Source organism: Vitis vinifera, chromosome 10, assembly GCF_030704535.1.
Source record: "Vitis vinifera cultivar Pinot Noir 40024 chromosome 10, ASM3070453v1".
Taxonomy (NCBI): Eukaryota; Viridiplantae; Streptophyta; class Magnoliopsida; order Vitales; family Vitaceae; genus Vitis; species Vitis vinifera.
This window is the reverse complement of record NC_081814.1, coordinates 24,693,783-24,718,912: the sequence shown is the minus strand read 5'-3', so window position 1 is coordinate 24,718,912 and position 25,130 is coordinate 24,693,783. Positions and strand designations below refer to the sequence as shown.

At 33.4% G+C, this 25,130-nt stretch overlaps 1 long non-coding RNA gene across 4 annotated transcripts; it reads left to right on the top strand.

Moving 5' to 3' along the window:
* Positions 1–4,094: 4,094 nt before the first annotated feature.
* LOC109123273 (uncharacterized) lies at positions 4,095–9,627 on the top strand. 4 transcript variants are annotated; one of them, XR_002030997.2, is made up of 4 exons: positions 4,095–4,340; positions 4,889–4,941; positions 9,000–9,047; positions 9,398–9,627. It is a non-coding gene; the product is annotated as an uncharacterized LOC109123273 (long non-coding RNA). The 4 variants fall into 4 exon arrangements; XR_002030996.2 differs by having other exon boundaries at positions 4,103–4,340; positions 9,029–9,047; positions 9,398–9,625; XR_009466838.1 differs by lacking the exon at positions 9,000–9,047 and having other exon boundaries at positions 4,109–4,340; positions 9,398–9,625.
* Positions 9,628–25,130: the final 15,503 nt, after the last annotated feature.

The following is a 25,130-nucleotide window of genomic DNA, read 5'->3' as shown; positions in this document are numbered from 1 at the left end:
TTCCATACATAAGATTCTTGGATGCCCAATCAATTGATTCACCTACCTATCAATTGATACCCTTAAATAATATTTACATAAATATAATTATATATGACCACATATTATAGGAAAAAAGCTAACAACTACAAGAATAAAGAAGCCTTTAGAGCTTATTTATGTGGATGTGCAACCTAATTCATCCAAGTTCTTTTGGTAAGAATAAATATTTTTGCTTTTCATTAATGATTTTAGTAGAGATTATAGTTTCTTAGCATAGTTGCTCTTCAAGCACTTGCCTACAATCTCACATTCGACTTTGTTTATGCTATATGAATTTGTGGAATAGTTTCAATTTGACTTTTATGTCTCATCTTAGCCTAGCTAAAGTGACATTCCAAATATATAGTTTATTTTGATTGCTTTCTTAGTACTAAAATAAATATCATTTCATTTTGCATGCCATCTAAGCACTAAGGTGATTGCTCATGTGAATGGACCAATCTAAATCTGGTGATAATCAAATAATGTATGTTGGTGGTATCAATAAAACTAAAATGAAATCCACATCTATGAGGAATAAATGCATAAGATACCTATAAATAAAATGTGAATACAAGAGGTGCCCAAAAATAAAATAGATATAATGTTGGGATTGAGTCCTTAAAAGCAAGACATGATGTAACAAAGTTAGATTTAATTGTCCCTTTGTTATTCTTTTGGTGTATTGACATTGATTTGTGCATTCAACTCTTATTTCTTACATTGTACATGACTTGGGTTTATTAAGCGTTGCATAGAAAATATATGTCATGGGTTCCTTGTAAGTAAATAAGTTGTCCACGATCAATTCATGGATTTGGGCAATCCAGTAGAGATTGTAGTGCACAATGTTCTAATTGGAGGGATAGTTTGTCTTGGTTGTCGGGATGAGCTTCTCATAGTAAGTGCAGTAGTGTATGTGATGTACACTGGTCAAAACTTATGGTGAATCATGATGCAAGACTATCAATTGTTATGATTCACCAAACTATTATACTACATGAACTCGCAACCTTGAGAAGATATTGAGTTTGTGCCAAAATCAATAGGAGGCTTTGACTTATTGGTGAGATCCTAAAGTAGTCATATATCCAAATGGATTAGGTCACTATTGATGGAGGCTAGTGACAACAAGTATTCTCAATATAGGCACCATTATATCTCATGGGATCTAGACAGTGTGGCCCCTTAGGTAATCCAAAGGACATGTGATCATGAAATTTATGGCGTTGCAGTAATTCTTTAAGTGAAATTTGACATATGCCCTTTATGAGATAGTGTATGTCATTTGATCATATAATAAGTAAGGTTTATAACTCAAGGATTAAAGAGGTAATCTTGATAAGTAATTGTAGACCCTTCATTTTGTCCTCTTAACACATGTGATACTAGTTTTTCTTCCAATGCTTTTTTCTTAACTCATCTCTTGGTGGTCCATTAGCTCTTCTATCTTTTTTTTTTAAGCCACCTTCAAGGACCCTTCATTGACGGGCTCATTTAGATGACCTTGGTCACCCTTTAAGCTTAGGTTAGGTTTCACTTAGAGGTATTTGCACTTAGTTCACTTAGGCACTTTTTAGGTTAGCTTTCACTTTGACACTTTCCTAGACTTAGATCACATAGACACCTTTTAAGTATAGGTTCACTGAGAGGTTTTTTGAGCTTAGTTCACATAGGTTTGTTTTTTGATTTTAATTACTTGATTTTTGACATTAGGTGAGTATTTGACTTATTTTTTTTTTTTATTGTTTGAGGTGAATTTTTGATATTTAATTATGTGAGTTTGATATTTCATTTTTTGATTTTATCTATTCCCTTAGTTTAATATTTTGACTTTTGTGATTACATGAGTTTAATATTTATTTATTTATTTATTTGCTTATTTATTTTTTAGGAAAATTGCATCAGGTTGGTTCTAATTATTTTTCTAGTTGTATAAATTAATTTTTTTATTTTCTTATATATGTATGTGATTGATTTTTATTTATTTATTTATTTTTTTTACTTTTCATAATTCCTAACTTCTATTTTTTTTTTATCTGAGATTTCGGTGACTTTCCAAACAAAGAAGATGGGCATCTCGCATATGATTCTTGAGGGAGTATTAACGTGCACAAGGAATGATTTGAAAGGATCCTGCACACTGCCATATAAATCCATGCGCAACATGCATCAAAGGAAACAAATGGCATTCTCCATATTGAGCCACGCACAGCCCATAAAAGTGTACTGCCACTTTCCATTCAGGAATGAGAAGGCACATGACACCTAAGAGATTTTGGAGCCACCACGCACATTTTTCTCTAAAAGGAAAGCACAACCACTTTCTATAGGAGAGAGGTCTGCCATCCGAGGCATGCCGCATTCATGGAGGTCTTTTTTTAAGAGGATTCAGCCTGCAGAAATCGGGAAGAGGCTGCCCATTGAAAAGATCTCCACCGCCAGATTTTTAGAGCAGCACGCACCATTGAAAAATAAGGAATTCTTTTAGCTTATGTTTGCTTACCAAAAATGAATATGAAAAGAAAAAAAATATTGAGGATTTCTATTGCACTATAAAAAATAGGAAAGAAAACTAAATATAATTAAAATTAATTTCAAATTTATATATTTTAAAATTATTGAGTTTTTATATAATAGATGAAAATAAGTTAAATGCATTTGAAAAATAATTTGTTGATTTTGAATTTATTTTTTCTTTTCTTCCATTTTTTTCATTATTTTCTTTTCCTCAATTTTTCTCGGAACCAAACATTAGCTTAGGATTTTGAAACTGGAAATGGAAATGAGACATAAAACATGTTTTCTGGTGGCATGTTTTGAAAGCTGTTTAAGAAAACGTTTTGCCAAGAAAAGTCATTAAAAAATCTTTAAAAATGCAAGCACTATAATAATTGAAAATGATACAAAAAGGAAGTGTTTACTGGTTTTGACTTTGGTAACAAACAGCCTGAACCTTACCTTGACAAACAAACAGACAGAGCATTCTACTGCCAATGTTGGCTCGCAAAACAGTATCAAGAAAGTAATATAATAATAACATATTTATTTAAATAGAGATTGTGTTTAGTGGAACAATTAAAGGGTAAATTATGTTTGGTGGAATAATAAAGGGTTTCTGTGGCCTGTATCTCCCTACCCATATCACAAATTGAAAAAAATAAATAAAAAATATAAGAAAAATAAAATTTGTAAAAAATATAAGTCTAGATCAAATAAATAAAAGGAATAGGTGTTAAAGTAGATTTAGCTTAAACAAAAAATAAAAAAGAAGATTCTTAGAAACAAATTTAGGGAACAAGAGTTTTACATAAAATTGGAATTTAGAAAGTAATTAGTTAAATTGAAATAAATTAATAACAATAAATAATATTAACATAAAATTTATTAAGAATATCAAACTATAATTTTAGATAAATTGTTAATATTAGTATTTGTTTTTTAGGTACATTAGGCTAGGTTATGTTTAAGCTCTCAATATTTAAAATTTTTAGTTCTTCAATATAAAGGGAAATCAATACAAATTTTGTAAAAGAAAATATTTTTTTTGTATATATTATTTTTAAATTATATCAAATATTATTTTGTTTCTTTACATGGATCAAATACATTTTACATGAAAAATATGTTAGATTATCTTTGACTATTTATAACAAAAAATACACATATTTTGCGAGTTCAAATAAAATGAAACAAATTGTTTAACTTTGGTTTATTTTACCCTAGTTGACAAAGGGATTATTATCGACCTTTATATTCCTTTGTTGGGAAATATGATTGCATTGAACCTCAATCTCTATGGGTTTGGTTAGAGGCTTTGGACCTTATATAGTTTTATTTCACCCACCTTAAAAAGTAAGGCTACCCATTTGTAAAGTCCCATTTAATTGGGCTTTGTTTTCTCTTTCTTAGCACTAGTAGGAAAAATGCAATTTATGGCGCTTGATTCCTTGGCGCCTCTAAAAAGTGTCAAGGAATTGGGTCAACCTTGGCGCTTGTAGAATATTTATAAACCTAGGCGCTTCTAAACCATGTATATTTGATTCAATGACGCTTTTTAAGTTGATGCTTTTGGAAGTGTCATGGTTGGAAATGGAAGGTAACCTTGGCACTTTTATAAGTGTCATTGAAATGGAGTTCAGACATTGGCACTTACATTAAGCGTCATTGAATTTACTAGTATATATTTCTTTCTTTTTCCTCATCCTAACACATTACACTCTCATCCCAACCCTTGGAGCCCTAAGCCAGGACAATCACCCACATCTTCAACCACCACCAGCACTAATCGATGAGAAAATGTTACGAACATGTTGAAGGTACTCTCATTTCATTTCTTTTTGGTTTGTTTGCTTACCTAGAAAATGCGAGAAAAAACCATAAATTAGGTTTAAATTTTTTGAATCTAAAATCTTGAAATTTTTTGGATCCAAAATCTTGAATTGGTTGATTAGATTGTTTCAGTTATATATAACCTTCTGATTTTTATGTTTGATTGAGAAAAACGTGAGAGGGATTTGAAAAATGCAGAGACCCTATTTTCCTAAACCCTAACTCTTTAAACAATCCATTATTGAGGCTTTCTCCATTGTAAGGAACCTCGGGGTGCACTTGTTTTATCCATTATCAGCTTATAGAATTGACTGCATTTTTTCTTGGTTTCTCGATCCACTTTACTTAACATCTCTGGTGTTGCTCCTGGAAGGGGCAATCAGTGTATAGAATGATGCCAGTTGTTTAAATATGTTTCACTTGTCCAATAAATGGTTGAATTTTTGTTTAAGGTTTGGAGTAACACCATTGTGTCCATTATGCAGACAATTTTTATTTCAGAATTTCTTAATTTTCTGAAATGTTTTATGTGCAGTGTCTGGGTTGCACGCAGACCACCAGGCTATGCTTTTATCGACTTTGATGACCGTATGTTTTAAAGATTTTCTTATAATGGTGTTTATTGTTCTTGAATTTTCTCTATGCTTGAACCCCATGCCAACAACCATTTCATCTCCTTTCTCTAATTTCTGGACAAGTTTGTCTTCCTCTTCACCTCAATAATTATTATTAATTTTCATTGCTATTCAGGGTTGGAGACCTAATAATAAGAAAGAATATTCTGTTCTGTGTTGGGTTTTGGGGATTTTTGGGTTTCATGTTGTTGTGTTTCGATCGTGTTGATGTTTTTGTTTGTATGATGAGAGGGATGCTAGATAATGACCAGGTACACCAGGTCCAAAGTAATGGGTTATATCCCATTGGTCACTGCCCTGTGTGAAGGGATATCTAAGTAAAAGAAATTTATCTCTTAATGACTTCATCAACTGAGTTCAAACATAATTTAGTTTTTCTATTGGCGTAATTATGTCGTTAATTGAACTCACTTTATGGGACATCTCACCATCTCACACAAAAGCCCCCCAAAATACAGAAGAAAAGAGATCAGTGCAAGGGGCACGTGATTCCTTAAAACTACAAGATGCATATCTAGATTGGTAGTTATTATTATTATTAATTTTTGATAAGCAAAAGAGAAATAGAATGGGTATGAATTGGAATTTGCGCTAGCTTTGATTGCTTTTTTTTTTTTTATAGTGAAAAAGACTTGTAATTTTTTTTCCCTTTAAGATTATTGGCTACCAAATTAAAAATTATTGAATTTGCATTTACCAAACTTGGTATTAGATAAGAATTGCAGAACAAAGTTTTTTCTTATGTTAAAATAATTGTTTTTCAAACTATGGAATTGCATATATATGAGTAAACTGATTGTACTCTTAGAGTGATCAGTTGGAAAGATGACGGTAATAAGTTCCTCATTACCTATTTCTTCCAACTTAGCTTAAATATATTATTTTACTCTTTCTAGTGTGATTCTGTATTCTGATTGTCTTCTAAGCCTCTATACAACAACTTAATTAGAATATTGTCCATATTTTGAAGTATCTTTTATTTGATAATTCAACTTATGTTTATCCTTTAAGTTTCTTTCCCTTTGTCCTCCTCTAATTTTTCCTTATTGTCTTCGGCCACTTGAATTCTTGATATAAATCTTTGGGAGTTTTTTTTTGCATAATGATAGTTAAAAAAATATTAATTGAATTTATTTTATTTTATTTTAAAGAACTAGATGATTTTAATATTTAAAAAATCAAATTTAAAATTTATGAAGATTAATTTGATTTGATATTTAAAATTTTAAAAATATAATTTTATCGTTTAATTAGTTTGTTTTTATATTTAAAAATGTAATTTTAGCTTTTAAAAAAATTAGTGATTTCAATATTTAAAAGTCATTTACAACTACCTTATCAACTCGAAAAGGTAATTTGAAGGTAATTTGGGAAGTGTTTAAAAAGTAAGATGATATTTTTTTATTTATGGAGATTTCTTTGATTTTATATTAAATAAATCAAAATTTTAAAATTTAATTTTATTGTTTGAAACTTTTAGTGATTTAATTTTAAATTTAAAAGTCATTCATGACTACCTTATCAACTTGAAAAGGTAATTTGGAGATTGGTTGGAAAGTTAGATAATATTTTTCTATTTATGGAGATTAATTAATTTGATTTGACATTAATTTTAAACTTTCCTTTTAATATAAAATTTTAATAGCTTCTAAGTAAAAGGTCATATAAGTCTTTATACTTTATTTTTTAAAGAAGTTTCCCCTTTAGGAATTATATTAACTACAATATAGTAAATTAAAACTTGTCTAATACACTAACAGGCATATGAAAATCGAACCAAATTTTGATACTAATCTTGACTTTGTTGTTTTCATTTGTGCTCTTGTAGATCTTAGATTAGTTTAATTTCTTAAATTTGGCATATTGGATTAAGATATATACCATAAGTTTGGCATATATTTTTTTACTCATTTTATATCTTTTTTTTCAATGAAATAATTTAGATAAAATGTGTAATTCCACCTATTTACCTAAAAACTAGATGTTGATGCATGTATACACTATCATTTATTTTTTAATAAATATAATTAACTTTATTTATTTTTCATTGTTAGGATTGCAAGGTTTTGTCATATGTTGACAAGGTTTGTGGGTTTGTAAAATATAGTCTAGATTATGTGTTAAGAACAAGAAACCAATTATACCAATTTTATTATTTATTTCTCAAGTTAGTCTACCAATGTAGGTTTAGAGTACGTCACTTAACAAAAGCTATCCAAATTCGTGAGCATACCATATTTATGTGGAGTTTGTTGTAGATTTATAATAAGTTAAAAGAAACTATTGTCTTTTCAATGCCTTCTTCAACCTTGCGCACTCTACCTTATACAAAGAAAAGAAAGAGGATAGGTCATTTCTAATTTTTGTTTTTTAAGTGGACCTTCATTTAAAGTATTTGAGGTCTCTTTCAATATTAAATGTATATATTATTTTATTACTAAAAGTTACTCTAGATGGTTGAGTGACTACACAACTAATCCTAATTTAAAAATATAAAAGTTTTGAGTCTTTTTTATGTGGGTTCATAAATGTGTTCTCCTTCCCTCTTTATTACGTTTCTATTTTTTTTCTTTTTTCTTTTATAAAAAAACAAGAGATCCAACTTTCAATGTTTTTTAATAATATATCTTCATTATTATTGAATGGAATGAGATGTAGTGATTAGACAAAGTGGTCTTCTATTGTTGATACAGGAAAACAAGTTATCATTTTATATGACAATTAGGAGTAGAAGGTAATGATTGTGACAACTAGGAGTAGAGGGCAAGATGCACATAAGACATTGTTTTTAAAGGCAAGTATCTCCTCTATTTATAAAGGTAATCCACCACTACACTAGAAACTTCTCTCTTAAAGATAGAATAGCTTGAAAGGATGACTAAATAGAAGATAAAATTTTATTTCTATTACTTTACAAATTAATTATTTACTTTTATAATTGCATAGGAGTTATATGTTATCCTAAACAAGACAATGATACATTTCATGGTTTTATTGAAATAAAATATAAAAAGAAGTTTATTTTCCTATCCTTGGATTCTTATCATACACTTACCTAATGATTTATATTTTCAAAAACTTTGAACAAGCACCTCTTATCAACTCAATAAAATTAAAAGTCAAAGGAACTAAAATAAAAGTAAAAACTAATCAAGTAAATAAAAAATAAAAATATAAGAAATTAATATTAACATAGTGATAGTAAGATGGTTTCCATCTTATTTGGACCTTGGTATTATTTTTAACTGTGCATAGTAGGTCTTATGTTATTCTTTTATTTGATAATGTTTTAAGAGTTCTTTATTAAAAGTCCATAAGGAGCTTCCCCAACTCCTATGCTTTATTAATTAGCTTTGAGGTTTGCATTTGTTAATATTGAAAGAAACTATGTGTTTCTTTCTTATGAAGTAGGCAACTATTATCATTGTAATTCTTAAAATTGATGCTTTTGACGTTACTTGTTGGGAACATGCAAGTAAGTCTGCTAGTTGAATATTCATGTTGATCCACTAAGGGCATATTTGAGTGCATTTTTTTCTTCTATTATTTTTCTTTCATGAACTTTATATTAATAAATCAACATCGGAATAAACAAGAGTTCAAGTTCATTGCATTGCTTTTTAAATATATAACTTAATTAATTCATCTTTCATTTGCTTCAATTTTTTATTGACTGCCATTTTTATTTTTATTAATAAGTTTGAACTCGATAATGAATCAATTTTCAAATCTCATGTATGATTGTTTGAACATTCATCAGCCAGTATATGATTATGTAAATTTTGTTGAATTTTAAATTTCATCATCCAGTTAGATTTGGTTAAAACTCTTCATAATATACATTAGTTTTTCTTGTAAATTATTTTGAATTCTTTTTCTTATAATTTTCTCATTTTCTTGTAGTGGCTATTTTGTGAAAAATTAAATTTGTCAATGTTTATTTATTTATTTATTTTTAATTAACCTCTTTTGATTTATGTTACTCTAATGTTATTGATAACCTCTCTGAAGCAAAAGCCTAATGAAGAAGACTTTGACAGGGATGATGCCAATGACAAGGTAAATGAAGATTTTTTTTTTCACTATCAACATAGTATAAATCATTTTAAAATGGATCTTTTCAATAATTAAGGAAACTAAGACATATTCATGTGGTTGTATACTTAATGATTGAGATAATTATCTTACTTAGTAGCAGTATTTTTTAACACTAATAATTTATTTACTCTAGTAAAACTTTTTACCTTTGACCCAATAAGAAGAATATTAGCATGTTTGTTTTATTGCTTTACTTGAACAAAAGCTAATTAATGTGTTGGATTATTTTCTATTCTCATATCCTCTTTGTTTCAATTATATTGGTTGTTATATGTATAAATTTAAAGTTTTATATTTTTTTTTATTTACAGCTTGCAAAGGAAATTGGCTTACAAGAAGAAGAGAAATCATTACAATAAAGCGATGTTGGAAATCATGAAGATGATATCATTTAAATCTTTAAGAGGTTGAACTAGACTTTTGTTGATGATGGTTTCTTTTTGTAGTTATTGCACCAGTATTTGTTCTTATATTGGATTTAAAAATTCTCATTGAAATATTTTGATCTAATGAACAAATTTATAATTTGTATACAAGTAATTATACTAATTATTGAAACTAAGCCATTATATATTAATATTTGGAGATATTTTAATTTGTACAATTCAATTTAATTTTATGATTTTGCGTTTATTTAATTATATAGGAAATTCATTATTTTAAAAACATAATGCCAATATTATTATTAAAATAAAATGCTTAAAGATGACGCTTCTATTAAGTGTCATTATTAACATAAACCAAAGATGACGCTTTTAAAATTGTCATTGAAAAATAATCTAAAGATGACGCCTTGTATAAGCGTCATTATTGACTAAAACATATAATGACAGGGGAGAAAAGGACGCTTTAGAGAAGTGTCATCTTATGCTTTTCTTGACGCTTAAAAAACGTCATTAATTCCCATTTTAAAATAATTTGATTTTGATTTAATATGAAATTATTATTGACATAAATAATATTGGTTGAAAATTTTGAATATCTTAACATGTTTGAACTTCAAGAAGTTTTATGAAAATGATTGTAAAATCATATCTAACTATTTGTATTCATATTTGAAAATTTTTCATCCATAAAACTATATCAATATTCTTTATTCATTTCTATATAAATTGAGAATTTTGAAACTAATTAATCAAATTGAAATTGACTAATAATAATAATAATAATAATAATAAATATTAAGAATAATAATAGTAATACAAAATATTATTAGAAATGTGAAACTATCATTTTAGTAAGATAACTAATTGTAGTAGTTGTTTTTAACCTATGTTATGCTATGTAAGGTTTTAGTTTTTCAATATTTAAATTCTTCAAGAATTTGAATACTTCTTTAAGGTAAGGAAAATTAACACACAATATTATAAGAAATGTCAAAGTATAATTTTAGAAAAATGGCTAATTTTAATAGTTGTTTTTGACCTATGTTATGGTGGTGAGGTTTAAGTTCTTCAAGATTTTTTTTTTTTTTTTAGGAATTTGAATGCTTCTTCCAGGTAAGGAAATTAATACAGATTTTATGAAAGAAAATACATCATTTTTATATGTTATTTTGGAATTATATAAAATGTTTTTTTACATGTATGAAATACATATTGCATGAAAATATGTTAGATCATGATCTTCGGGTATTTTTTGTAGTAGAAAAATATGAAGATATTATAATTTTTATAAGTTTGGATCAAATGAAACAAATTGTGTGGCTTTGGTTGATTGGCCCTAGTTGGTTTAAGAGAAATTGAAGCTGGGATTGGATGAGTATTCATTACAAATCCATTAATGGTGATGATTATTTTGATGAAGCAGAGCATGAGATTAGGTGTCTACCTATTTGCATGCTGACTAGGCTTATCCAATTTGTTGCTCTCTAATTTATGTTTACTATCTTTATTTAGTGAATTTGAAAAGGTACCTGTCATAGTGCCAATAGACCTTTGAGTGGGAGTGAGAAAATCTTTTGTGACTTTTTCTTTTGAATTATTAATCCAATTTAACTAATTGCCCAAATTAATTACTTGTTCAATGAAGCCAATCCGTGAAGAATGTAAAAGGAACCATCCCAAATAAATATAAAAAGTACTAGTACCAGTACTAAGTCCCATTGGGATCCACTTCTTATTTTTAAAAATAGAAGTCAGTAATAACTTCTATATAAAAGATAGAAACTCTTATAAAAAAATGTTTAGATTTATCTTATGCTCCTCAAAATTATTTTTAAAAGATTTTAAAATTTAAGGTAGTAAAACTTTTTTGGTATCTTCGATATAAATGTCATTTTTCAATTGAATACCCTGTTCTTAGTGGGAGGTTTGTGTGTAATGCTGCAGCTTTAGAAGCTGTTAGGGGGCTATTATTGTGCCTCTTTGAGGGGTTTCTTGCTGAATAGGGCATTTCCTTTTGCTTATGGTACACCATATTTTTCTTCTGTTGCTTTTATGGATAAGCTCTTTGGATTTTCATATTTGATATTAGCAGTAGCTTTCACTAATACTATCATACAATATCTTCTATCTTTTTCTGAAAAAAGTTCTTTTTGAAAATTTCCAGTAATATGGGAACAAATTAACAAAGATTGATCATGATGTAAATCTGCGACTAATTGAAGAATACAACGTCTATGGATTGTCAACTCTGATACTCTTAAAAAATTGATAGGAAGTTCCAAAAAGCAGAAGGGAATGTGCAATTATAAAAGCCAAGCTAAAAGAATATGTGGTGGATGCTCTTCTGAAGTCGATATCAATAGCATAGTTCACTTCTGGATTACAAAAAATTTGCTACGTAATTATCTCCTTCTTTGTATATTAATTCTTATCCTATTTCATTTGTATAGTATATATTTCTATAAACAATGGAAAATTTTGATCTTGAGATTAGCTTTGAGGTGTAGGTTGTTAATAGCGGGAGATACCAGAGTCACTGTAATTTCCTAATGTACTCGCCTCTTCAACTGAGAATGATGCTTCCTTCTTTTGCCCTGCAAAAGATGTCCGGACAAGGGATCCGGACACACCCTCCGAAGCCTTTGTTAGTTTGACAGTTCAGCATATTGATATTCTTGGGCCCTTTTTTTAAGAATGCTTACCTGTTTCTTTGACTGGATCGTCGGGGGCCTTTTATAGTTTCTGAAGCTTCGTCACTTTGAAGGTGGGAAGACTCTTTGACTTTTGCGGTCATGATGGTACTCAAAGGGTGACAGAGCCATCATTGTCTTGCAGGCGGCTGACAAAGATTGTTGGGGGGATGATTTGTTGTCACCCTTGTCTTTTTACTCTGTAGGCAGCGCAGGACAGGTCGTGGAAGGTCGCCTGAAAAGACCCACAAACGTCCTGTTAAGTATACTTTTGGCGAAATGAGTAATGATTGCCCGTGAAATATGGTCAGGAATCCTGTTTGGGACGACAACTACTGGGTCCGGACTGGACGTCCAGACAGGGGGGGTGGGCGTGCCACATGTCAATCCATGTGATCATCCGGACAGAGGGTGGGACGTGCCACGTGTCCACCAAAGGAGTGCCTTGTGAGGCCAGGGTGTCCTACCACGTGTACACTTAGGGGTGGTCCCTACATAGGTCAAATGTAATTTTTCATGCCTAGCGATTTTCTGGTATCTACTCCCTGAATATTTATAGAAAAATGATGTTATTTTGTTTTTTGTGTTGGTGCACTACCAACAAAGAAGTATTTAGCTAGTCTTCGTGTGACGTAGATAGCGATTGCACCTGCACAAAAGAATGTCTGGATGGGTTTTCCGAGCATGCCCCTCTGAAGTTTAAGTAAAAAATGGAAGACTTGAGCAAAAGATTTTTTGGAAAAAAATGGTAGCATACCTTTCCTTTGGTGAATAATGGCTATTTATTCTTGCCCAAAAGTAGCATCTTCTCATTGCCTTAATTGTGCATTTGATTGCGTGTTTACCATCTTTAATGCTAATGACTATCAGCACATAACGGTTGTTGTGCCTTGATGAGTCGTGAAGTACTCTAGCGTTTTAGCTTCATAACGGTTGCGTCAATCAATGCACTTAATGTCTGTTGTAGCTAATGCTTAGCAAGCGGGAATGTATCGTGCTCGATTGGTTTTTGTCCATCTATACCCGGGGTAGACAAATAATGCTAAATGGCTCTTGTGTAGAACATGCATTACATTGGATGGCATGTATGGATCATGCTAGGCAACAGTGAGCGTCCCACAATGCTCCTTAATTCTTGCAATTGGGGCCAACTAGGTTCCAAATGGTCAGGTGGAAGAATTTTATTGCCCACGCATTAAAATTATTGGTGCCATGGGACATGTGTCCACTGCATGTGTCACAAGGGGTCACATCATTAAGACATGTATCCACACCACGCACGCCTTGATGCATGCGCCCATGCCTTATATAAGAGATTACTTTTGGGTTTCCTTTTCCATTTCATTTTGAGGGTTCATTTTGCATGCCTTCTCTGTGTTTTATCATTATTGCCTGTGACTTCGACTTTGTCATTGGCCTTCAGTATTGTTGCCAATAGGATTTCTTCTTTCAAGTTAGTTCTTTCTATGTCATGGTCTTCATTATAGTGCAGTATTATGTTTCTCTATTCATATTGCTTTTTGTTTGAGTTTTTTTATCTTTGAAGACTGTTTTCTCCATTTCTGCTTTTAAATGCTCTTGGTTGTTTGTTGTTGTGAGGTTGTGTATGTATAGACTAGCTTTTTGGTGTTAGAATCTTCCTCTAGGCTTCCTATAGGGAGCTTTTTCTTTGCAAAGTTTGGGTAGTTTTAGATAACTTGCCAAACAAGTCTCTGTTGGTTTTGGTCCGTATAGGTTGAGATGGTATTTCATTATGGGAAAACAACCCGTTTACAAGCCTATTTGATTAAGGCGTCATTGTGTTGACCAATTTGTGTTTTTGCCACACCGGTGTCTATACGACTTCGTTTCTTATGGCATCATGGATAAAAAAGGAGTCGCTTCCACAAGTGGTAGGTCACAACGAGGCGGGATGAAGGTTACTAGATCCGAGTGCTCCAGAACAAAACACCTTATAGACGAGCTATATGAACAAGAGTTTTAGGTTCTTTTTCACATCCCTTACTCTATACCCATCCAGTTGTTAGACGAAGAAGCTCTGTTAACATACGGGCTTCCCTATGATATGGTTTACTTCACGAAGGAACGGTTCGTAGCTATACTCCATTTCCCAATTTCGTCTCTCCTCAAACAGTTCTTACACTTCTCTGAGATTCCACTCGCCTACATTCATCCAAACATCATCTAGATGTTCATAGGATGCAGTGTCTTGGATGCACTGTATCAACTTGACCTCTCATTCTTGGAGATTCTCTTTGTTTATACCATCAAGATGAGCCCTAAGGAGAGGTTTAGCTCATCATCTCATATCCTTTCTCTTTAGTTTGTAACCGATCTTCCTGATTCCAACAAAGATTGGGATAAAGAGTATGTCTTCATATCCAGCCCTTAGAGTGGTTCAACAAAGGGGTTAAATCAACTATTCAGCCCTTGAACTACTAAGTATAGTTTTCGTTTGCATTGTTTTGCTATTATTGCCCTGTACAACTTCATTGATTAAATAACTAATGTTTTCTCCGTGCAGCCAAAGAGAGGTGCGACCACTTGGTTGAGTGGGTGGACAAATCTTCATTGACCAGTCTTAACAAGTTGTTCGAGATTGATGAAGTCGAATAGAAGTTCTCTATGCTATTGATCGAGAAGAACTTCGAAAGTTTATTGGAGCACCATCAAGCGTTTGTAATTCTAGCGTTTCCAAGATTTGCTTCTTCTACCTTTGTTCCTGGCGAGCATTTTGTCTTAAAGAGTTTGCATTCTACAAAGTTAGCAGGCTCATTGATGCTAAGGCAAGGTAAGCTTATTTAGACGAGCATGAAAAGAAACACCAGGAAGGCGCTTTACGCCAGACTCTTGTTTTTGCATCTCATCCAGCTTCGAGCTCCACACCCCGGTCGACTAAGGCAAAACCTACACCCTATCCGGCTAAGAAGAATCAAGCATAAACTCAAGCGACTACGTCTAATGAGGCTATTATATCAGATGGTGGTGAGCATAGTGAGGCTCTCAATCACGTTCTTCTGCCCATAATCAATGAAGAAGAAAAATAAATAAATGACTACCAACTTGCACGTCAATTTTTGCGAAATGCAACAAAAAAAAACTATCTGAAGCCCTTGAGGTTGCATCTCCTCTAGCTAAGAAAGGGAAGACGAGTGCCGAGAAGGGTTCAACCTCAAAGTCTTCTCTTGCTCTTCCTCCAGCTACTACTTCCTTGTCTACTCCAGCAGCTAAGCCGTTTGTTGAGGAGCTTCCTTTCTACTCTACGGGGGAACTTGTGGTTATTCTGGCTGGATCCACTCCAAGCTCCTAGCCATCCCCTGCTACAACGAAGGACATGCTTAGCTGGGAGGAGTTAGACGAATTGCTAAAGCACTTCCCTTCATTCATAGACATGGAACCTTCTGTCACCAATATGAATTACCTCTTTCCGATTGCTCAACAGATCTTGGTCGAGGTTGACAACGACCCCGAACAAAGTTTCATTGCTCGTGCTCCTTTTGGGACTCCGAACAGTGCTATAGAGGTAATCATGCCTATGAAGAGGTATTTTGCCATGTAGATAGCTGAAGTAGTAAGAAACATCCCGTCTTTCCATTATTTTTCTTTCTTTTCTCCCATGCTTCATCTAACTTTGGTTTATCTCCTTAAATTATAGTTGGGGTTCGAAACTTAATGAGGCAACGCGACCATCTGTTCCAAAGGTTAGAGGTGGCAGAGAAGATTAGTGCCTACACGACTCACACTAGGGATGGACAGTAAGACCTACACGCCGAATTGGAAACTGCCAAGGCTACTGCTGCTGCTGTGACCCAGAAAGATGCTAAGGAGTGAGCTAGTCTACTTTGCAAGGCAGAGTTGGAGAATATGGTGCTTTAATCGGAAGTGTGCAGTTTGAAGCTAGACAACGCCCCATTAGGATCCGCCAAGGCTCAAGCGAAGGAATCGAGCACTTGGCTAAAGCTTGAGCTCGAGTAAGTGTGGGTTGGCTTCGTCAAAAAAGAAAAAAGAAAAAAAGAAAGAACTAGAAGCAGCTAACCATGAGCAAGTAGATGACATGTTCTTCTATGGCTACAATTGCTGCATAAGGAAGCATAAAATTACTAATGGCATTCCTAATATTTTGTATGATGACAATGATGAAACTAACCTGAGTGAAGACACTCCGGTAGTAGACAAACAGGATGCTCAAGGGAAAGATACCAAGACTCAGTTAAGTACTTCAACTTAGTATACTTAGGCTACTAGCTACTACTAAACTATGCTTTGTAAATGATAATTTTGGTCATTTATGCCTTTGGTTTTGTAAAACCATTATTGGTCGTTTAGGCCTTCTGTTGTAAGACAATGGTGGTTGTTTGGCCTTTTAAATATTCTTGGCTAACAAAGCCGTTTATTCTTTTATTTGGCATACTTTGTAGTACATGCCCCCTAGTGTTAACCTTATATATTATTTCTTATCTTTGTGGCTCATGCCACTTGTCTTATGTAGTTTGGCTTCTTGATTGCTAGTCATTTTGACTTGACACCGTTTGACTTTTTCATTGTTAGCCATTTTTAGCTTTATGCCATTTGGCTTCATGGCTTATATCGTTTAGGTTTTGCCCGTTTAGAGTTGCCATTTGGCTTACCCTATGAAGGGTTATTTCTCAATTTTTAGCTAATTTTGAACACATAATATTTGTAAAACATCATACTTTATTTATAGTACTTTTTCAAATTTGCTACATTTCATGGTTTTAATATGGGCATTTTGTCCATAATTTGTAGATGGTGTATCCCTGAATCTCCTGCCTTAGTTATAACATACATGTTTTCCCAATTAATTAGCTTGGAACTTACCAACTCCTATTTCTGTTGTATTCTTGAAGACCCGTCTCAGTACCAAATCTCCTGGGTGGAATAGTCACTAACGCGTTTTCTTATTGTATTGAGGAATGACCCTTTGGTGATATGAGGCTATTTGGATATCAATTGCTTCCTATTCCTCATCTACCTAATCCAAATGTCTCTCCAAATCAGTATTATTACTCCTAGCCAAATCAATATTGTGAAACCAAGGTTTGGTTAATCTTGATTTTGATGATAACAAAACAAGGTTTAGAACTAATGATCATATTTCAAGTGTGATTAGGCAAGACGACTTCCAAAGTGGCAATCCAAAGACAAATCAAGCCAAGGAGAAATCATGAAGAAGAAGACCACCTCAAAGAGAAGAGTTTTTCAAGACCAAAGCTTCTTAAGATCTCTTTGTAAGGTTGTTGGTGCACTAAGACTTTCATGCATTTCATTCTTTATTTATGCACCAAAATCATCCAAAAGTAATATTGTTTTAAATATATTAAGAATTGGATGATTTCAAGTTTTCAACTAAAACCTTGTGTTAAATGATTTTCAAACTTGTGTTAAAAGGTTTTAAGTTGAAAAAGGTTGAGTGTTGAGCCAAAAAAATGGCTTAACTGGTTCAACCGGTTGTGCTCGTCCGGTCGAGGACCGGTTGAGGGAGGCCAAAAAGTTTCTCTCTCTCCCAGTGGCATTCTCTTCCCGATCAAGGTTGAACCTCAATCGGTTGAGGTTCGGTCAAGGTCCGGTTGAGGTCCAGTTGAGGCCCAACGGTCACTTTTCCTAACAGCTAGTCAACCGGTCGACCCTTAGCTCGACTGGTCGAACCCCCAACGGCTAGTTTGGCTTTTTTCTTCTATAAAAAGGCTCCAATCTTCATTGTTTCATAAGCAAAACCTTCCCAAATCATTCTTGATTATATTTGAGCCTTGGAACATTGTTTCATAACTTGCATATCTTTAGTGCACCATTCAATCCTATTTTTTCTTGTATCTTTGAGCCTAAAGTTCTATTACTAGGATTTTTGTGAGATCAATCTTTGTATATCTTTGAGAGGAATTTTCTCAAGTGTGGGGTATCACTTGAGAGGTAGTTCAAGAGTGGGATAACTCTTGAGAAGTGTAAAGGGTGCTTAGAGCCAAAAGTCCAAGATGGTGAATTGGAACCACAATCCAATTGTAAAGAGATTGGAAGCTTGGTTGAACCTTCAAGATAGTGGAACCCTTACTCAGTTAGGAGGTTGAAGAGAGTGGACGTGGGCAAGGAAATGCCGAACCACTATAAACTCTCGTGTTTGCACTCTCTCTTCCCTAAGTCTTTTAAATTATATGCAATTGTATTTATTTTGTTTATTATATATTTGCATATAATTGTCTCTTATTTTTGCATAGTTTAATTTTGTGAAAAAAAGACCATCACCCTATTTAACCCCCCCCCACCCCCCCCCCCCCCCTCTAGGGTGATTACCATAGTTTGGATTAGTCTCAAATTCCTAACAATTGGTATCAGAGCAAGGCTTCTTGTTAAGACTTAACCGTCTAAGAAGTAATGGCTATTCCATCAACCTCATCCCAAGTTGAAAGTTTTTCAACCACCCGACCTCCACTTTTCACGGGATCCGATTATCCCTATTAGAAAACCAAAATGACTTGGTTTATCCAATCTACTAATCTTGATTTATGGGATATCATTGAAGATGGTCCCCACATTCCTTGAAAATTAGAAAATGGAGTGATGGTTCCAAAACTTAAGCATGAATGAGATGAACTTGATAGAAAGAAAGTTCAATTAAATGCCAAAGCCGTTTTTATCTTACATTGTGCTATTGATATAAATGAATTTAATCGTATTTGGCATTGTAAGTCGGCTAAGGAAATTTGGAAACTATTAGAAGTCACTTATGAGGGAAACGACCAAGTTAAAGAGTCTAAAATCAATATCCTTATGCATGATTATGAATTATTTTCTATAAAGGATTTTGAATCTATTGTTAAGATGTTTTCTAGGTTTCTTATGATTGTGAATGAACTTGAAGCCTTAGGAAAGACCTACACCGAAGTAGAGAAAGTCATGAAGATCTTAAGGTCTCTACCAAGGAAATGGGAAACAAAAGTGACGGCTATTAATTCAAGAAGCGAAGGATCTCACCAAGCTCTCACTTGAAGAACTCATTGGGTCACTCATGACTTATGAGATAGAGTTGTACAATCATCAAAGAGTTGAATAAAATGAGAAAAGTATAGCCTTTATGGCTATAACAAATGATGATGATGAGAAAGAGAGTGAAAGTGAAAGTGATGAGGTAAACTCCAACTCTAACCATTTTGATTTTCAAGATGAGCTTCAAAAATTATATTTTAATCTTGAAAAACTTGGTTCCAAAAATATCCCTCTCAAGAAAAAGATTTATTGTCTTCTAAATGAGCTCAATGAGGATAATGAAAATATTGAAAATATTGAGAAGACAAAAATTCCTTTTGAAAAGGAAAATGAGGAGCTAAAAATTCTCAAATGGCCAAAAGACTTTTGATATGATTTTGGCAAATCAAAAATTGCATTTTTGATAAAAAGAGGTTAGCCTACAAGCCTTTCAAAAATCAATTTCTTTTTAAAAGGAAACCTCTAGTTTTTCGCCTTTAACTATTTGCGATTTTTGTGAAAGAAGAGGTCACTTTGGTGATATTTGAAAATCCCCTCATGTTCTTCAAAACTCTAAATTATTTTGGATTCCAAAGGAAAGAAAGACTAACCCTCTAGGACCCAAAAAGATATGGGTACCAAAGGTTTCTTAAAATTGTTTTGTAGGGATCCATGCAAAAAGGAGGATATGCTTACCTTGGAAAGAACGTGTTGACAATATTGGTAACGGTATCCCTTTTACAGCTAAATTTGCAATTGGTATCATTTTTGCTAACACTTGGTACATCTTTTGATAATATAACTTTTGGTATCACTTTGATAAAATTGGCATATTTGTTAAACCAAGGTTTTGGATTTAAAAAGAAGATTTTTTATATACCTATGTAAAATTGAATGATCATATGCTTGTGTGCCCTAAAATTTTTATTTAATTCATGTTAAATATCTTTTTAATGCATATGTTCTCCCATATATTGTTTTCTAAATCATGCTTTAAATGGGGAATACTCTAAGGATGAGCAATCTTTTATTTGGAAACTATTCTCAAATGAAAAATGGAGAGATTCATTTTTATGAGAAATTATATTTTTTGATAACATGTGATTCCCTTTATATACTTTATTGAAACTTTTTGTTGATGACAAAAAGGGGGAGAAGTAATGGTAGGTTGCTAACTTGGGAAGATATTTCAAATATTGTTTTTAGCAATCCTATTCATATTGATGTGATGTCCTTTATTGGTTATATTTGTATGCATCATTTTTAATAATAATGTCTTACCAAATTGTTAAATGCTCTTTATGCTATTTATGTTTGATTATATCATTTTGAGCATCCTTAATATACTCCTTGAAGTTTCTAAACTTGAATATTTTCTAAATTCAAAGGAACATATATTGAGGGGGAGCTTTTTAGCAATCTTGGTTTTGTCATCATCAAAAAGGGGGAGATTGTGAAACCAAGGTTTGGTTAATCTTGATTTTGATGATAACAAAACAAGGTTTAGAACTAATGATCATATTTCAAGTGTGATTAGGCAAGACGACTTCCAAAGTGGCAATCCAAAGACAAATCAAGCCAAGGAGAAATCATGAAGAAGAAGACCACCTCAAAGAGAAGAGTTTTTCAAGACCAAAGCTTCTTAAGATCTCTTTGTAAGGTTGTTGGTGCACTAAGACTTTCATGCATTTCATTCTTTATTTATGCACCAAAATCATCCAAAAGTAATATTGTTTTAAATATCTTAAGAATTGGATGATTTCATTTTTTCAACTAAAACCTTGTGTTAAATGATTTTCAAACTTGTGTTAAAAGGTTTTAAGTTGAAAAAGGTTGAGTGTTGAGCCAAAAAAATGGCTCAACCGGTTCAACCGGTCGATCGGTTGTGCTCGTCTGGTCGAAGACCGGTTGAGGGAGGCCAAAAAGTTTATCTCTCTCCTAGTGGCCTTCTCTTCCCGATCAAGGTTGAACCTTAACCGGTTGAGGTCCGGTTGAGGTCTGGTTGAGGCCCAACGGTCACTTTTCCTAACGGTTAGTCAACCGATTGACCCCTAGCTCGACCGGTCGAACCCCCAACGGCTATTTTGACTTTTTTCTTCTATAAAAAGGCTCCAATCTTCATTGTTTCATAAGCAAAACCTTCCCAAATCATTCTTGATTATATTTGAGCCTTGGAAGAGTGTTTTTGAGTGCACCATTGTTTCATAACTTGCATATCTTTAGTGCACCATTCAATCCTAGTTTTTCTTGTACCTTTGAGCCTAAAGTTCTATTACTAGGATTTTTGTGAGATCAATCTTTGTATATCTTTGAGAGGAATTTTCTCAAGTGTGGGGTATCACTTGAGAGGTTGTTCAAGAGTGGGATAACTCTTGAAAAGTGTAAAGGGTGCTTGGAGCCAAAAGTCCAAGAGGGTGAATTGGAACCATAATCCAATTGTAAAGAGATTGGAAGCTTGGTTGAAGCTTCAAGATAGTGGAACCCTCACTTGGTTAGGAGGTTGAGGAGAGTGGACGTAGGCAAGGAAGTGCCGAACCACTATAAACTCTCGTATTTGCACTCTCTCTTCCCTAACTATTTTAAATTATATGCAATTGTGTTTATTTTGTTTATTATATATTTGCATATAATTGTCTCTTATTGTTGCATAGTTTAAATTTGTGAAAAAGAGATCATCACCCTATTTACCCCCCCCCCCCCCTCTAGGGTGATTACCATAGTTTGGATTAGCCTCAAATTCCTAACAAATATTATTACTCACAGCCTCCCACATGACTATTCTTGTTGTGGGCATTCTGACTTCAGTTGGGATAATTGCTTCCATCCCATATGCTAAAGCAAATGGCGTGGCCCCTATGGCTTTTCGACTAGTCATTCAATAAGCTTATAAGACGCTTGATGGTTCGTCTACCTATTTTCCTTTTGCCCCTTTAAGCCTTTTCTTTAACGAATTCGATAGTGTTTTATTAGTTCATTTCACATGCCTGTTGCTTTGGGGATATCTGGGCCTTACATAAGGATTTTTTATCTTTAATTTTGAACGGAATGTTCAGAAAATACTGCTATCAAATTATAGCTCGTTGTCCATGATAATTGCTTTAGGTATTCCAAAACGACACACAATATTCTTCCAGACGAACTTGGAGACATTTTTGTTCTTGATGCTAGCATTGGCTTCTGGTTCTACACACTAAAATAATTCGTTGTCATGAGTAACAATTTTTTCTATGTTGCACCAATTGGGAGCGGATCGACTATATCTATTCCCCATTGTGGAAACAACGAAGCACTTGTGATTGGATTAAGGCATTCAGACGGTATTCAGGGTATGGGAGCATATCTTTGGCATTGATCACACTTATTGACATAAGTCTCTGTGTCCTTCTTCATGGTAAGCCAATAGTAGCCTTGAGAATAGGCACGATATGCCTATTCTAAAAAATCAATTTAAAATATGCAAATTCACACAAAAACAAAGGAAACACACCATGATGAGGAAAAGGTGGCTATGCATGGCCATGTAGAAGTGGGGGTCTAGGGTGGAAAGGAGCTCAATTGATTGCAACTATAAGAGTTGATGGTTGCAGTTGTGACACTTGTAGACATAAAAATTTTAGCAAGTTAAATTACCACTAATTTGGTTTTCAAAATAAATAAATAAATAAAAATAGATATCCTTTTATGAATAAGTTTCCTAAAAAAAGGAAACTAATCTCCAACTATAAAAAGGATAAGAATAATAATAAGAAAAACATATTATTATTATTATTATTATTATTATCTTGTTGGTAAAACCATTCGAAGAAGAAAATTTGCTAAAATTAATGAACTAAATCCCTTGAATTAAGTAACTAAAATTCAAGAATTCAAAATTTAATTTCCTATCTTTACCTATAAATAGAGGTGACTTCTTTCAAGGAGGATTAGGGGAAATATCCATCGAAAAAATCAAAAGGAAAAAAATCCAGATGAAAAAATCTAGAAGAGATCAGAAAAATCAAAATCAAGAAAAACGAGATATGCAAAACAACTTCATATGGGAAAAGAGGCTTCACAAAAAGAAAATGAGCTTCATAAAATCTCCTTGTAAGTTTGATAAACGACAGAAGGGCTACACAAGCATTCTTCGTCATTCAACAAGATCATTCAGAAAAAAGCCACTTCAAGCCCATGATTAATCTTTAAATCCAAGAAAACAATTTTGTCTTCGTTCTTTAAGTTGTGGTCAAAACAAAAAAAAAAAAATTCAAAGGAAAAGTATTTTTTTTGAAAAGAAAATTATATTTGAAATTGTACCCCACACGATTTTAATTTCCCATTGTTTTGCTAACTTTGCAGGAATTTATGAAATTTGTGCCCACAACACCAACTCCTTTTTCATTACATCTGATACGCTTTCTATCTTGCTTCTGAGGTTTTGAAATCTCCAAACTCAACCCAGTTGCTCCCTCGCGATAGTAAGGAAAACAAGAGTACCTTATTGCAGTTCCTTGACTGTTCTCCGCATACCAGGCTTCGGTTCCCTCTTCTTTTAATATTTTAGAGACCGCTGAACAAGGGTGAGGTCCCACATACTCCTCTTGTAACCACTGCCACTCTCCTGCACTCGCTTAATCTTGAGGATGCGTGAACACATTAGGTTGGAAAGATGACTTCCTTTGAATATATAGATCCATGGAATTTCAAGGAGTTTGCATCATGAGGATTGAAGGCAATCTCTGGGACATTGAATATCCTTCGAATATGGCAAGCTCGGTTAGTGTCCTGCTGACTGGTCACCATCCATACAGTAGCAACGTGAAAGGAGACCATGCTTCCGTGTCACCTTCCTGACCAAGAGGAGAGCCTCCGATTGAGTGGAGCATCTCACCATGTTTGGGGAAGGTGCACCATCCATCAAAATGTAGAAATTTTGGAAGCTTATGCCTTTGAATTGAACAGCAGGTCCAAAGAATTTGGAACCCTCCAAAATTTCTGAACCCATCTCTTCATTGTCATTTTCAGATTGTTCTCGCTGCATAAGGTTAGGAATTGATCCTAAATTCAGAACTCAGCAATTCAATTAATCCTTCCCATTGCTTAAAACCTTCATCAGAAATTGACCTTCCAGCAAAATCAATTGGCTGCTACACAATTCTACTCAGACGAAATCATCCCAAATTTGTTGAAGCTAGAACAGTCCAGAACCCTTCTTACCATGCTTCTAGTGATACGCCCCAGCAATCTTCATAATGCTTGAACTGATGCCTTTGAGGTATGATAAATTTCTGTAGTCTAAAGGAGCAACCAGAGCCATCTCCGTCAAACCCTTGCTTTCATTTCCAAATTCTAGGATCCAACAAAAAGGAACTTGTGTCGGAGGGGAACCATTTCAATGATCCGCTTGATGACTATTCACTGGAATACACCTTCTGGAGAGTCCTCCAGTAGGTTCCATAGCTGCTCATAGCCATGGATCCTTTGTTGTAGTTCAAAGCTGCTGATGCACGTGGGATCTTGAGGCAATAGAACTGACAGAGTCCTGTTTCTCATCTTCTGAGGCTCCAGCTTTAACTAATCCAATGCAGTAGGTGATTGACCCAGATTAATAAAGATTAGGCAAGGCAAGAATAGAGCATACACAAGCTTGCTGAGGAGCTTGAAGGTCGTCCTAGGGATCATCTAGGTTTTCTAGTGTGCAAGAACTAGTCCTAGCACCACATCAAGACCCCTTTTTGATAACCCATGAACATGTACCTTCCACCATCTATGATTCCAATACCAGTAACAATAACAGGATCATTAGCCAAAGATTGAACCAAAGTTAATTCCCGGATATCCAAATGAATGAAGCGCCCAGTGAAAACTGCAATCTTAATTTAAGCCCTTGTGGCAGCAAGAGAAAAATTGCCTGCATCTCGTCCCATATCTGATTTTCTTCAATTCCTCCAGTCTCCTTGAATAGCCCACGGTTAGCAAAATCTCTAACAGACCGCATTAGAAGGGAGAAG